The sequence below is a fragment of the Diadema setosum genome, chromosome 11 (genome assembly GCF_964275005.1).
Source record: "Diadema setosum chromosome 11, eeDiaSeto1, whole genome shotgun sequence".
Classification (NCBI taxonomy): Eukaryota; Metazoa; Echinodermata; class Echinoidea; order Diadematoida; family Diadematidae; genus Diadema; species Diadema setosum.
In genome coordinates, this window is record NC_092695.1 from 2,830,185 (window position 1) to 2,841,508 (window position 11,324).

Below are 11,324 nucleotides of genomic sequence, written 5' to 3' on the forward strand. Positions count from 1 at the left end.
AAGCTAGAGAAAAACAAAACAGTCAACTTATACGTTTTTTTTTTTAATCAATTAAAATGAGGTGTTGCACGTTAACTACCGGCACTGTTAACTTGCTGAAACTTTATGTCATGAATACTTCGCCATATTTTCCATTACTGTTTTTTTTTTTCCTTTTCCTCGGTCACTATACTAAATGACATTGTTAGTACAATATAATTAGCAGGGCAAAATATCAAAAGCATGAACTATAAAACAAATGTTTGAATACATTCTCTTGACCAAAAACTTGAATGATAGACAATCCCCATATCTGAACAGTCCACTAGACGTGAAGCTGCTTTATCCTTTTCTATTGAGATAATCGATTCAGAACCGGATCAGAACAAGAAGTCAGTAAAAAGTACAACCATGCCATTACATACGAAGACATTAGGCTATCAAAAAAAAAATGCCAACTAATCTCTCGGTCATGCATTCTTTGTCAGAAAACGTAATCAAATTGGTTGCTCTATGTTCAAAGGACATTGTACGTACACACATTAGAAATTAATGTCCACTTCGAGAAAAGAATTAAGAACGCTCGTTACAAGACTGCAACACGGGGACTTGAGTGTATTGTGCGCATTATACAAAGACTTAGGAGAGAAATGGAACTTAAAACACAAAATAATGCCTTTCACAGTTTGATAAAAAATGCAAAATGTGCAATAATGACGCCAATGATGAACTATGAATCTCTTCCCAAGTTTTGTATTCCCACACAATTTCATTAGGATACAAAATGATCCAGTTTACTGAGAAATATAATTATGTTGCTGTCATTTTGTAACACATTTCTATAACTGCTAGAAATAGTGGCAATGAATCTTAATAATCTTAATCATCTGCCACAATGTTATGGGGGTTTGTCATGTGTTAAAATGTTATATTCCGTTAGAAACGAAGGCCTACGCCTTTGACAAGAAACCCATCGTAATAAAAATAATAAAAGAATATTTAATAGGTAACACTAAGCGTTTTTCACGCATTCAGATCTTACTTTCCCGTGCAAATCTACTTATTCTGCGCAACACAAGGAAAACAAGATCTTTAAAGTAAAACATGATCAGCAATGTTCCCCCCCCCCCCAAAAAAAAAAAAAAAAAAAAAAAATCTTACCTGGAAGTCACGGACTGTTTGGATACGATAATGGGCTGAGCCAAAAACAGAAAACAAAAATGAAGAATGAAGACCGAACTAATCAAAAGTTAGCAATTACAGGAACAGCACGTTATACTGGCAGGGTGGATTTCCCCTGATGTACACTACAACACATTGAAGAGAGCTATGAGATCAACTGTACTCACAATGACGAAGAACTGTCCGATGGCACAATGTGACGAGCATTAGTCGGTTCAAATGGATTATTTTTATTTCATACGACACTGTTTACCTTTGAAATAATTTCCAGCTAACAAACCCAACCTGGAATTCAACCTTTTAATCATTAACCAATCTTATTTGTTTACATTTTAACGGAGGAAAGATTAATGGTCTGCTTGTCGTTATCAGATGTCCAAGATAATGACGAAACCAGAATCCGACGTCACAATGTATTGTGTAAATTTTGCATGTTATTTGAGTCACTCATCAGAAATGTGATCATTCTATATGTGACAGTGCACCTCAAAACGAACATAAAGTCGCACACACTGATTTTGCGTGAGGACTGAAAATAAGTGAAATGGGTCAACCTAGCCGAACTTGACTTTTTCATATTTTCTGAAAGAGCGGGTCTTCTTTTACATTATACTAAAATTTGGTATCATAAAACGGGCAGGAAAGTGTGTTTTTTAGCAGTTTATTTCGAACATTTTTGGTAGAATAGTGTGATTAGGTGTGTCTTTAGAATCCCTTTTTCATTTCTGAAAAACCTTGTCCACACTCTTCACTTTCAACTCTAATAACTTTTGAAAGAATAGTGCTACTGCTTTGAAAGTTGGCATTAAGTATGGAAAGAATGTGTTAATGAGCCATGCTTAATTTCAGTTTAATCAGATAATCTCTTCATTGTTGTTACTGTGGTGGTTTACTTCCTGTTTTTTGTCCCATTCATCACACAGCCAGCACGGTTTGGTAAAGATTACGCGCTTGAATAGACACTGTACTTCAGAGCCTCTTTTCTCAGTTCACACTTTTCCTGAGTTGGTGCTTTCTTTCCAATATTTAGATAGGTTAGGAGGGTCCATTTGATGTGAGTTATACATCATTTTAAAGCTTAAAGTCTGCTCTTTCAGAATATGGTCTTAACTAAAAATTCATGTCTGGCGACTTTTTGTTTGTTTTGAGGTGCAGGGTCACATATGTTTTATTATTTTTTGGTTATTATTACTTCTCTTTGTAAAGTGGGTGTATCTTGTGATAACAGAACAAAGAGCAACGATAAAGACAGAAACCAGTCGATATATGTGTGTTGAAAAGATCATTCAAACAGCAGTGTCTGACAGCAGCATTGCCCGTAAGCAAGGACACGCTTTGGATCAACCAAAACTTAAAAGTTTATCTTCAAGGTGTATGCAGCATTTGGCTGGGTCACCATAGTCATTGTTAGCCCTATAACATTTTTTTTTTTTGTAGCCAACTTGAGCATAAAGAATGATTTTAGTATCACACATTCATTAGGAACTATCCCTAAAATAGAACGATCGTAGAATTGTAAATGTTTTTGAATATGCAAAATATACGATATAGTGAATTTGGCTACAGTGACATATGCAAATTGGAAGTGGAAATCCTGTGTTCTCTAAAAAGTTTGGAACAAAATATTGATAGAATCACATTTTTATACTCGCCAAGTGTCACTTTGATAGCTCAAATGACTCTTAAGTTATGCTATGTACAAAATTGATTACTGACGGACGGACAGAAGGAAGCACGGACAGACAAACGGTCAACCCAAAACAGAATGACACCGGCGACTTTATATAAAAAAAAAAAAAAAATGAGGTCCAAAACTTTGCGGTTATAGTATATTTCCGCTTACAAGGAAGCTAAAATGATACGGATTTATAATAGTTTCCGATTGCCAATAACTTTCATAACTACCCAGGTGTGTGTGTTTTTTTTCTCTCTTCAAATCCTTATTTTCAGTCTGACCATTGTGAAGCTTTAACATTGTTTTGGCTTTAAGATGTGCGAAACTTGACTGTGACTTATCGACACAGCTGTCACCGAAGTTTCTGAAGGACAGACATGAGTGATGTGTTAAGCATGCCAATAATGGCCTTCATTGCAATAAAATTGCTATACTATACGCTTAGAAAATACTTATATTTTGTAATAGTAATTGGGGAATTTTTCTGACTTATGGAAGGCATGTGATTGAACAATTGAAGTCACGCGATTTTTTTTTCCAGACACAGTCACTAATTATTGGGCTCTCATACTTGTAAACATATTCTACCGCTGACCAGCCAGAGACCTGTTCTTTCTTTTTCCTACCAAAAATGGAATGTCTTTTGAAAGTAACAATCACACAATACAAAGATTCTTTATTGTAAGAACATGGTTGGAAAAAGGAATCCTGTACAATTAAGCTCGCTGGGAGGCTTGAATTGTTTTAATATGGTGTTTAAGCCATATTGAGCGTTAGGGTTAGGATTTCGGAATAAGGTTTAGGGTTTCTTAAAGTATTACTATTTCACCCCATGTGATCGTTGGTTCTTCATTCAAAGTTCATTATAGGAAATTTGCATTTTACCTGAACTTTTCTGAAATGCCTGCCTGCTTTAAAAAAACAAACAAACAAAGAAAACATTAAACTAACCCCTGACAGAAATGTGACTATCAAATTACGTGATCTACCCTTTGACAATTCATCTTTCCCTGCAATATCTACATGTCTGTTAAAACATTAAATTTCAAGTGTTAACTATTTCGATTCTCTACAAAAGCAGACATGGACTTGAAAAAAAGTAATAGCTAATATTGTATTTTTTCGATTGTGATATTGTGTGGATATCTGCAGGAAACATAAACAGCGAAAAAAGACTTTTAGTTCGAAAAATATAGAAATTACCCATTATAAGCAATAATAAGTTGTTAATTTCTTGAAATATTCGACTATGAGGCACATACATACACATTTGCATACATACCCCACTTATACAAAAAGGAACACACATTTACTCCGATAGAAACATTACACGCACACTGTTTTCTTCTGCTTCTTACACTTATGCTTCTTGCATATTTGTAAACATTTTTATTTTAATTGAAACATCCATCCAGTTGAGATATATATGATATTCTTTTCTCTTTTTTAATGAAATGAATGAATTAACAAAATAATTACTTCAACCTACCTTTGCGGTCTGAGACCAATATAAACATTTTACAATACATAACTTGCTTTTACTTGCTTTTTCACTGTTTTTGAGAAACATAAGCAATCCAATAAAAAGGTTCACTTTGCTGTTGTTATTATCTGGAGATATCGATGAATCGTATTCGTCAAATACCAAAGATAAAAAAAGTATGCTTATAAGGTCTACGATGTCGAAGATTCATGACACACGTCGAAAGTATTAGAGCGAACTGTAATATTTTGTGATATCAAAATCTGAATGTGGTACTTCTGTTCTTTCATTCTAGTATTGCATTTTAGTGGCTTAATGCCCTCTTTTAACGTGCTTCCCGAAATGAGTTACTGAATTTCAAATATCAGAAAACAATAAATATGAAAGTGTTTTCAGCACTTTTTGAATACACGGAAAAGTTGTGATTCACTCTCATGATGAAGATCCAAACGTTGAAAACAATCGTACAGAAACTAAATGGTTAAAGCAAATAGCATTGGTTTCATCATTCAAATAATTACGAAAATAAATTTGTATATATATATAAGCATACCAATTCCAATCTGCGTATCACTTTATATTGATTACCAATGAGTTTTTACGACGCACTTGAATATACTCTAAAACTTCCGTCATAATCCATTTGTAACCTATTCTTATGACATGTTTGATTTTCTTTAAACTATTATGTACAAGGTTTGTTAGCTGAGAATTTCATGATTCGGAATCCATTTTAAGTGAAAATGTCATCACCTATGAATTTGATGATGCTGGTTGCAAATGCACTCCTAAAGAAAGGGATTCGATTAATTTTTGCCCTAGGCTTAAAGCCTCACAGGAGAATAGAATGCATAGTGATAATCAAGCGCGCTTATACGACACGGGAACGTTGCGAACCATGCGATTGATTCTATCGTGATGCATCAGAAGGGAATTCCAAAAGGGGGAGAGGTTCCGGATAACCAGGTCATCCTCATTTTCCGCCTTCAGATTAATACTGTGTGGGGCCTTTGTGTTGGTGGGGAACAAAGGCCTGGTTTACTTGTCCTTGAGAATTTGGGATTCCTGAAAGTAAACCACAATACAACGATATGTTATTTCTTATCATACAAGTTACAATAAAAACATATATAATACTATCACCCAGAATGTTTGTTTGTAATAGTTCACGACATGTGTTTTAATGTTTTTATCATTATTTTCATTATGCTACACTCATTTTAATTGTTATTGTTGGTGTGATAACATTAACCATTATTGTAACCATCATTACTGCTAGCATTATCAGAAATATTAATAAGTGATGTAGACTAGTCACACTGTTTACAAATTGATACGATGCACCTTTTAGATTCTATTTCATTTGTGATGTGAACGTCTACTCAAAACTGAATCAAGTTATCAAACGAAACAAAGAGATGGAAGAGACTTCAATATTTTAATACATTTAGTTACCTATTTACAAATTTGATGTATATGCTATGGCCTATAGGTTCTTGAGCGTTTATATAGAATAGAACATAGCATCGCCTTTCCAAATAGGAGGAATTCAAAGTTTATTTCATGGAAATCGGTCTTGGGATGAATGAAACATCCACAAACAAAGCGATCGTAGTAGCAGGTGGGTCCCACACTTTATTACGATCTCTCTGTTTTAAATATTTTAGCCATTTCAAAACCAATTTTCATCAAATAAACGTTTGATTCCTTATGGAGTTACACACTCTTTCACATTTCATTAAAGGTTTCTGATTATTTCACCAACAAATTAAAGGAACCTGAAATTAGGTCTCAGCCAAAATGTACCATCCCTTCAAAGCATGTATTGCATTTTCAATTCTTGGATCCACTAACAAAATCAAATCATCTGATCAAAACAAAATTACGACTTGTCGTTCTTCAGCTGGTAGGGTCATTATGAAACGGTAAGTACGACTGAATTGGACCATACTTTTATGAAAGCTGAGGACTAATACCTGGGATCATGTTCTGGTTTGGGACGTTTCCCAATCCCGCAATCATCTGCTGGCCATCGGTTGTAAAGACCGGACCTTGATTAACGCCGGATGGCTGGACAATAAATATTTGGCCACTTGCGTTGAAATTGCCTTGTATTGGCTGCCCTATGGTTTTATGATATATACAACCAAAAGAAATAATACATGTCAATTGTTCTGATAGAAATCTGGTTTAAAATCTGGACCTTAACTTTAATTCTCGTAAGAAGCGATATGCAGTACTTGATCAACGCCATAGATTTACTGTGATACTTGAAGTCCTTAATCAATCTATGTAAACCTCAAGAATGTATACTTTCGAACATGCCCACAAATGTCGATGGAAAATATTATTTCAGTGCACAAAACTACGCATCGGCAATTCTGAGAAAGAAGGAAATCGTACGAGTTTTCTCAATTCTAAAACGGTGTCAAATACTGCACTGAAATACTTTGTATCATATGTATGTGAATTTATTTATTCATTTTTGACACTTTCTTTTTTCATTGTGAATATCGAATAGATCTTTCGAAAGGCAGTATACTGAACACGCGACAGAAGGGCAACGGGCTCAAGCCCATCTAATTTTTTGTGCAATTTTGGGTAGGGAGATGATTGATCACATTCGTCCCATCATACACTGCTCTTTGGTCTTTTCTTGCACGGGTTTAAAAATATAAGAGAAGGAAACGGGTTTCTTCGTTAATCGAATCGATATCATGTTGAAACCTAATATTAAAACGACAATATTGTAATGATAACATCCAAAACCTCTAAAAGTACGTTACAAGTACTAAATACACACACTTTACCTGCCACAAACATCTGTTGACCATTTTGGGTAATCTCCATCTCTAGTTGATGGACGACCTAGGGAGTAAAGGAAATATTTCATATTCAAGATTTATCAGTATTGTGGTTTTCCATGCGACAAAGCAATTTATACATATGTATGTATGTATATATATATCAACATTTTCCTTCAGGACTTAGTCAAGACATTTACTGTGTTGCGTATCCGGGCAATCACCCCCGAGGGCAATTACCCCCGGCTGAATACTTGTTAATGGTAAGGTTAGAATAAAGACTAGGGTTAGGGTTAGGTTTAGGATTAGGAGTTTGGGTTAGGGTTACAATTAGGTTCAGGATTAGGATTAGGATTAGGGCCACCGGGAGGGTCCAGGGTCATTGCCCAGGGAGTAATTGCCCTAGATCCCTGTGTTGATATCATTGGAAGAAATTTCTAATAGCTTTACTTGAGGTTCGGGGTCACTTCCGCAGCATGACTTGTTGCACGATGCGCAGCATGGAACTCTGTAGCTCGACGCCACGATGGAGACGATGCTCACGGCGACCTCAAAGGCTCCGGCTACGATGAGGAGACAGTCGATTGAGAGGCGCGCCCCCTAGCGGTGTGAGAAGATAATTTTAGTGCCTTCTATCTCCGGAATTACTACCATTTGTTTTTTCACACGGTTTCCGAATAGAGTTTCATATCCGCATGACGATCTATTTGCTGATGAAGATGAACATACAACACTTTATCTTCCACAGGTTTAGGTCAATAGTTTCTTTTCCTGCTGCTTGTGGGGTACCTCCTATTTCCGTGTCATAACCTTTGTGATATAATTATCATTCGTCATACATTAAGATTGTTACTACTAATGCGCTACGATGGAATACAAAATTACTATCATTATTTTGAGATGCTATACTTCGCATCTACAATGATCAAGCTCCAAAATTACCGCAGTTGAATATTACTGCAGTGCTAAAAAAAAGAGTGACACTAACTTATATCACCTGCCATACTTGTACGATTGTGTAATAACGGTTGGTTTCAGCCCAAGAAAGCCCTAAGTGTTTCTGGCTCTCCCATCAACACCCCTCCACCTCCCCTCCCCCCCCCCAAAAAAAAAAAAAAAAAAAATGTCGCATGCACGCCAATGATTCTTCTGAGAAAGGATAGGAAAGTTGTCACATCCTGATTCAAACTAGAGGAGAATATAAGACATAGAAAATGCAATAGCCTCAGCCCTCGTCAACGAACATAAGTTTGACTATTTACCCTCGATGTTGGGCAGTAGGGGATGTAATAGATGGGGGCGCACTCGTAATGCCATTCCATGGTTGAGGCTGTGACGTTCATGGTGAAGATTCCTATGGCAAAACCGAGTGAAGTGATGCTCATCCCAAGATATGCCGACATCTTGTGCAGAAAAGAATGGACACGATCAGTTCATTAGAAATTGAATGGTCTGAAATTATACAGTCCTCGTGTTGCAAAGGTATAATGTCAAATGCTATTTTTTTTTTTACTTGTTTTAACGGCAAGATTCCGTTAAAATTAAATTGCAATAATCTACTTTTTTAAAGTTGTAAATCAATATTTCCCATGGACTGTGGTAACCCCTGTTTACTTCTTTACAATGACAGATTCAGATTCAGATTCAGATTCAGATTCATTTATTGTCCATTTAGGAAATTCTTCTTGTTGGCATGTGGGTCTACACGTAGGAATGTCTGTATACATACATGTATACATACTTGAAGTGAGTAATGTAGTCATGTTTTCTTCAGCAATGATCAGCCTTTTTTTAATAGCTCCATGAGCACTGATTAGTATGCGCTCACTCCGTTCCCTCGTGCGCGTTACATCTCTAATCTTCAAAAATGTAATCACAGGATTTGTGTCTTAGGAATTAAATGGAACTGTTTCACATGAATAAAAGCATAGAAAAAAAGCATGACGGATATAATTACTTGTAGCAAGGCTTAATTGACTCATTAAACATTATAGTAAAGTACAGGCAAAAGTGAACACTTTCTTTTGTGTATGCAGCGAATTGAAAGCCTGTACATGAAAAAGAGCTGACAGTAGCTCATCTAAAGCACATTTCAAGGCCACCGTTTCGTGATAACTATGGAAAATGAAAATTTCACTAATTTCTATAAATTTATATGAATTTTAATGAACCCATTTTGTTTGTTTTTTTCTATTCAATTGGTTAAATGTATTCACTACTAGAGTAACCAATAACATTAAGAAGCATTACAATTCAAACCAGCCTTCAAGGCCATACCAGAAATCTTATGTGAAGCGTAAAGAAAAGTTGAATACCAGTCCAACTCTCGGACTTCCATTCCTGTAGCTGAACAAACCAAGAAGTCCAGTGACAAGAAAAACCTGAATGTAGGAATAGAAATGGGATGAAAATTAACATAAAACAGCCATCTCAGAACACAGGTACCACAGTATAAGATTGTTTAATAATATCATCTTTAATTGAATGAAAATCTTTTTGATCACATTATACTTATTCAACCAAGCTAAATAGCAAATCATGTGATGAAAAATAAAATATGGAAAATACATGAAAACAATGAAGAAGCGAAACCAAAATGGTTAGATATTAATGCTTACATAATGAAAAACAGAGTTAGAGCTAATGTTTACTAAATGGGTGACCGAAAATGTCTTTCGTGTTTTTATCTGAACTCATCTTTCAGGTCCTAAGATAGAAAGGTAGGTTCGTCGATGAAGTGCCCATTTTCCCATCACAAGTTCTATTATAACCTTATAATATATAGTTTCCCGTTACACGCACATTTCACCTAGTGTTGTGTTAAGTGCATGATCTCGTTTGATAAAGAACAAGAACAAAGAAAGGTAGACAGAGAGATATAGACCTGATATATTTATGTGAAGCAGATTCAAGATGCTCCCTTTAAACGACAACAAGAAAATCAGTTCTCGGACTCCTATCTCACGATATCACATATTCTGATGTTACCCTGCGTCAACTGGGCCCTTTCTCACTTGTATCTGGGCATGAAACGCCGTGGTTTAATTAGTATCTAGTCTAAATATAGACATGACGCCCATGCAGACACTACACAAAGATCAAAGTCATTGTAACTTTGAATAAATATTAGTGGAAAATTGAGCAAAGAAAAGGGGATTCCATCGGAATATCGGAATATCCCGGAGGAATCCCTTTTTCCTTCGCTCAATTTTCCACTAATGAATAATATTCATTTCTGGTCAGTTTTTCCTGCTTGCGTTTGTAATAAGAATGTAATCTCTCTCTCTCTCTCTCTCTCTCTCTCTCTCTCTATATATATATATATATATATATATATATATATGAAGAGTTTGTTTGCAAAAACCGATAAGTCCATTTCTGAAGATTTTTCAGTACGGTTTCTGTCATAAAGTACAAAACAATACCTTTTAAATGATATATTGGTCACTACATATAAATGCACATATTTGAAGTTATGGTCAAAAGAAGGAAAAAAATTCTTATTATTCTCTTTATTTTTCTTGACCTTTAATCGCAAATATCTCCATTTGGCAAATATGGACTTATCGGTTTTTGCAAACAAACTCTTCATATATATATGTGTGTGTGTGTGTGTGTGTGTGTGTGACCCTGCACCACAAAACCAGCAAAAAGTCGCCAGACATGGATTTTTAGTTAAGAGCAGATATTGAAAGAGCAGATTCTAAGCTTTAAAATGATGTATAACTCAATTCAAATGGACTCCCCTAACCAATCTAAATATTGGAAAGAAAGCACGCACTCTGGAAAGGTGTGAACTGAGAAAAGAGGCTCTGAAGTAAAGGGTCTATTCAAGCGCTTAATCTTTAGAAACCGTGCTGGGTGTGCGATGAATGGGACAAAAAAAAAAATAGGATGTAAACCACAGTAGCAACAACAATGAATGGATTATCAATTTAAGGTGAAATTCATCATGCTCTATTAACACATTCTGTCCATAATTAATGCCAACTTTCAAGGTGGTAGCCCTATCTATTAAAAAGTTATTAGAGTTGAAACTGAAGAGTGTGTATAGGATTTTAAAGAAATGAAAAGGGACCTCTGAAGACGTATCTAATCGCACTACTCTACAAAGAAGGGGTTGTAGAAAAACTGTTGAAAACACACTTTCTTGTTTGTTGATGACCCAAAACTTATGAATGTAGACAAAGAATAGCTCTTT

The 11,324-nt window shown here is 35.4% G+C and overlaps 1 long non-coding RNA gene across 1 annotated transcript; it reads right to left on the bottom strand.

The window, feature by feature from the left end:
- Positions 1-4,558: 4,558 nt before the first annotated feature.
- Positions 4,559-7,187, bottom strand: LOC140234665 (uncharacterized). The gene is made up of 3 exons (XR_011901641.1): positions 7,130-7,187; positions 6,296-6,442; positions 4,559-5,384 (listed from the first exon to the last, which is right to left on the bottom strand). It is a non-coding gene; the product is annotated as an uncharacterized lncRNA (long non-coding RNA).
- Between the last annotated feature and the right edge of the window lie 4,137 nt (positions 7,188-11,324).